General features: G+C 37.4%; 1 long non-coding RNA gene across 1 annotated transcript; it reads left to right on the plus strand.

Annotated features, from left to right (window-relative positions):
• The first annotated feature begins 6 nt into the window (after window positions 1–6).
• Window positions 7–2,978, plus strand: LOC119343192. Its single transcript, XR_005165950.1, has 2 exons — window positions 7–2,027; window positions 2,574–2,978. It is a non-coding gene; the product is annotated as an uncharacterized LOC119343192 (long non-coding RNA).
• The last annotated feature ends 2,436 nt before the right edge of the window (window positions 2,979–5,414 follow it).

The following is a 5,414-nucleotide window of genomic DNA, read 5'->3' on the forward strand; positions in this document are numbered from 1 at the left end:
CTCTTTGCGCCGGGATGGTCGCCCGCATTGTATCGATGCACCGCTGCCACGTGCAGGAAGTTCAACTCCACAATCCGCGGCTGTTCTATCTCGCTGCTATTGGCGTGCCCCGCGCCAACTCCATCGCCTCTGCTTCACTGGTAAAACAGTGCGACCTGAGGAACCACGGGGGTTCGAGGACGTCCAGCTCTGTAGTCCAATTCGGTATGATTCACGTAATCGATAGCCCCCATGTAGAAGCCCAGTATGTATTTTATCATCAGTTCTTAAAGGAAAGTTGAATCAGTGTAGTGTGCGTGTTCAAAAAATAATTTCAGTTTTATATTTTATAGAAAATTTATAATAGTTCCCACTTTTCAGTCCATCTACTTCCCGGTCACAAGTCCAATTAGTAGAAATTCAAATATGAAAATAGCATCCATTTTGTTCTGGTAATCATCTTCAACCAATTTGGTATGTACCAGACTTGCATATGTTAATTAGTAGGGTAGATCTCTGTTGTATAAGAAGCTAGATGTTGATTTGCAATTATGCTGTGACTATGCTGTGACAAAGCTAGATGTAGATCTCTTACTACAATTCTTTGTTCTTTTCATTCTAAAAAGGCTACCTTAGCAGCACAACTACACTTTTTTTTCCTTTTCAGCTCTCAAACTGCAGCCTAGTTTTGTTGTCAGTTCTCTGTTTTTGATGGATCTGATATGGTTAGCCCTATCTAGTTTTTCTGTATGTACAGTGCTCTAGAAAAATTTGTTGCTTCTTTCTTGTAGTACTAATGTTGTTGCTTCTCCAATCGAATGTTGCTCAGCTTCCTCCCAATCCGCTTGATCTCGTCTTGCTCCGAAGCATGCTTCAGTTCGACAATAAGCTCTAGAAAGGTTCAGAGTACTTTGCACTTCAGGTTGTGGTTGGTCGTGTGTTATGATGTGTTCATCGCTAGTTCCTATAGAGACGTACTCTATGTGAACTTTTCTGTTATAGCTAATTGATCGAACATATCTCATAGTGATGTGGTTCCTTCTCTGTATTTCTTTTGCTGTGGTGCACTACCATATTTGCAGAAAAAATAAGTTCTTTTGTGAGAGAATTCAGTCTGGAATCATGGGAAAAAGAGGATACATTGAGCTGGCTTTTTATGGTTTGTCCAATCTATTTAATTTGGTATGTGTAGAAAAGATGGTATGTCTACATACTATCATCTTGTTAGTTCCGAATACTATCATTCTGGTAAGTTCATATGTTTTTGTTTTGAGAAGTGCATATCCCTCCATGAATACTATCCTGGTGTCCTAGCCTCTTGATATGCCCATGAGAACTGATACAATTTTTTCTGCAGGTTTCCTTGTTGATTTATGAGGGCTACACAAGTTTAATTTTTACGGAAGTTGAACTCTAGGATATGGAGTTTGATGGATGTGGAGGTTGTGTCAAATATTTCTGGTTTATGAATTTTCTGATTAATACCAAGGATCAGTGCCCTAGCCTAGCATATCATAGAAATGCCGGGTTGCATGTCAGTGCGTACCTATGGTCATCGTCTTTGGACCAGGGTCCTTTTGTTTTGGTGTGGTAGCTTCTGGCTGCCCATTCTTTAGTACTGGAGCATAGCATTCTGCGTTGTTTAAGCAAACATTTAAATTGTATTACAAATTGTTCTTCTTCCCTCTGTTCCACAAAAGATTGTGTGTTCTTTTTTGAATGTATGTTAGAAAGAAGGGCAGAAAACAGTAGCAGATAGAAAACAGTAGCAAAAGTTCAAAGTTCAAACTTTCATCAGTCCAGTATACAAAAAGCAACAAAAAGTTCACTCTAAAAAAACACCAGTAATGTTATGATCTGAATTTCCTTTGGCCAGTCTTTTTTAGTCTGTAGCAAATAGAGTTCCCTCCAGTTCACTGACGCCTGCGCCACCGGGTGCAGCCACTGTGAGGCGGCGCCAACAAGCAGTATGCACGGAGGCGGAGCATCCTTCTAGTGTGTTTGCTGGACAGGAACAATGTGTTGATGTCGAGAAAAACAGAGACAAGGTTAGGGGATTTTGTTTTTGTCCTAAAGTATTTATCTGCATGCATAAGTTTGAAGATTGTCATAGAGCGAGTTCAAGTGTGGTAAATCACGACGGGCGGTGAGAGTTCATTTAAATCACGACGTCTGAATCGGGGTCAGCCCCTGCCACCATGCTCCTTCACGGCCGGGTGGTCATGATGATTAGCAGTATGTACACAAAACATCAATGTTTGCTTGATGGCCATTCCTGATCTACATACTTAGGTAAGATGCATATACATCTATGCGCGTGTGTTGATGAATTGGTTTACTAGTAGAACCTTGTAAAAACATTCCCACTTTACTGTATACACGTAGATTTTTGAAATTACTGTCTGTTGATGTGGCTCATATGCTTGAACTTACATCTATCAAAAAAATGACATGTGAATTTCATGCACGGCCGCTGCGGTCGTCACTGACGGTGAGACGGTTGCTTGCGTCTATAGGAGTACTATGAGTTGCAGATAAAACCTAAGTCAGTACTCAGTAATGTCTATTTTGTGACGCGTCTTCTTTCCTTTTAGGACCTGCACAAGTTTCGGCCAAGGAACCATCATCGGGCAGCAGGGTGTCCCCGGAGTTCTATGCAACAACGGTCATTGAACTCGGTAAGCCTTGCACAGATAGCCTGTGCAATGATGAATGCATGAAGATCTTTCCAGGTCCTGGCGACTGTGAGAAAGGCAAGTGCTTATGGGGGTTTTGCTGAAGAAGAAAGGCCTAGCTTAACTGGCATAGCAGTACTCAAATCAGGTGTTGATGTTGTGGAGGCTTTGGATCTTTCCCTAGTTGCTTGACTCCAATAATAATGCCTTTTGAGATTGTACCATTTGGTCGTCCTTTGGCCTTGTATCGAACTTCTAGTCATCTTGTTACATCAGTTCAAAAGCATAGAGGTGGCACTGCTGTAGCGATCTTATCCGCGACCACATGGATCTTGTTCTGTTTAATGTTGTTTGATGTTCGTAGATACACGTAAAACATTTCGAAATTTAGCAAGCGAAAATACTTGTTAGATTCATTTAAAAAGTGTCATATAGTTCAACTTTTATATATAATAAATTCATAATGAAATGTGGGAACAATTCAATATGTGTGTGTGTTAAAAAACATAACAGTACAGAGAAATTTGATACGTACTCATCGAAAAAAATTGCATCAGTTTGAGAGGCACGGAAAAGAAAATTTGGTGTCAATAAAGTTTGAGTAAAAAGCAACTATAGAAAGAAATGTGACAAGCTCACAAATTAATTCTGTAACATTGACGTCCAAGTTCTACAACTGATCCGTCCAAACAAAAACGATGGTCCGTTCTACAAAGGAAAATTAGTTTAATAAAAAATATTGATCAGTACAAGTTAAAAACGGTGGTCCGTTCGGAATAAAAGAAATGACAAAAATTCAAATTGTAAAAGTTCAAGCAAAAGGAAACGCCATGCAATTAAAATGGTAAAAGTACAAGTCATAAAATAAGAGAAGTCCAGAACATCATTGTAAAAACATGTTTACTTCAAAAAAAAAGAATAAAAAAATATTTTCTTTCTGAAAAAAAATATCATTCAATTCTATGATATAAACCATGCAAGTACAGGGCCGACGATACAATAACATTCAGTTCAACAATATAAACCATGCAAGTACAGGGCTAGGATACAGTAAATCGTTGAAAATTTACGAGAAAAATATTACCCAAAAAACAGAGCAAAGTCTAGTTAGTGAAAACACGCTTAGCACAAACTCATGCAAGCATCAGTACAAGTACCTTTTTTCGGAACCATTTAAAATTACCCAAAAAGCTCCTGTTTATTATTATGTCAATGAGAACCCAATACTTCTTTTCTTCAGGTTTCGTATTTTAATTGGTGAGGGATAAACAAATTTTCCTATTGAAGTGGAAGCTCCCAGTTTATGACGGATGTGGGAGTTATTTTTACATTCACTGTTCGGTGCTTCTCTTTATGTAATATTTTATGTTTTCAAGTGCTCGATGAAAATTTATGTTCCTAGTAGTTCATGTATTATTGCATGAGGAGTTCGTGTGTTACTGGCCAGTAACTAAACCTATTAATCACTCTCTCAAGTGTGATGAAAAAATGGGCAGTAAATTGATGAAAAAATATCATCGAGTTCAAAACACGCCGAGACACGCGACAGCCACCCCAGTTCGGGCGTAGTAAGTACCTCAGTACGAGTTAAAAACGATGGTTCATTCGGAATAAAAGAAATGACAGAAATTCAAATTGTAAAGTTCAAGCAAAAAAAGAAACCCCATGAAAATCCTGCTTAGTAAGTACCTCAGTACAAGTCGTAAAATGACAGAAGTTCAGAACAACGTTGTCGAAAAAAATGTTGAGTAAAAAAAACACATTTTCTTTTTGAATAAAATATCATTCAGTTCGATGATACAAACCATACAAGTACAGGGGTGACGATACAGTAAACCATTGAAAACTTACGAGAAAAATATAACCCAAAAAGCAGAGCAAAGTCTAGTTAGTGAAAATACGCTTAGTACAAACCCATCCAAGCATCAGTACAAGTACCCTTTTTCGGAACCATTCAAAATTACTCTACAAAAAATAGCTCAGTACAAATATACACATATATAAGTACGACTACTCTGTTTTTCAGACGAGAAAACAGCAGGATCCGTCTTGCCGTATTCAAAATTACTCTAAAACGGTTGCGAAGTAGAGAAAACGTTCAACATGACTAAGTTTTGCATTTTCGATAGCTATCCAACGGTATATTATTTGCCATATTTCGACAAACTTATTAAAAAAATCGCGTTCAAAATCCAATTTGACCGTATTTGAATTCGTTTTCAAACCGTAAAGAATTAGAAAAACATTCCTATACAGAAAATTTGCGCATTTTCCATAGCTTTCCAGCGCTGTATCATTTGTGTCAATCCGACAAATCGTTTGCAAAAAATCGCGAAAATACATTTTGCCCAGAATTTCACCATTTTTCAAATTACTTTTAAATCATATAGAATTAGAAAAAACAATACATATATGGAAGATGTGTATTTTCACCAGATTTCCAATGCCATCTTATTTGCTCAATTCCGACAAACGGTTTGAAAATTGAGTCCAAAATACGATACACGTTTTCAGTTTTGAAAAAAATGGTTTTTTCAAAACTGCTCTTAAACCAAAATGATTTTGCAAAAACGTTAAATATACTTGAAATATGGTTGTCAAGAGCTTTCCAACGATATATTACACGCCCTGTTCCGACAAAAAAATTACAAAAAAAATTTGAACTAAATAAGACGATCTTTTAAACACAACTGAAAGCATCAGTTCAACCGCTTCGAAAACATCAGTATAAAAAGGGTAACAGAATAATATTCTGTTATG

The sequence above is a fragment of the Triticum dicoccoides genome, chromosome 1B, assembly GCF_002162155.2.
Source record: "Triticum dicoccoides isolate Atlit2015 ecotype Zavitan chromosome 1B, WEW_v2.0, whole genome shotgun sequence".
Lineage (NCBI taxonomy): Eukaryota > Viridiplantae > Streptophyta > Magnoliopsida > Poales > Poaceae > Triticum > Triticum dicoccoides.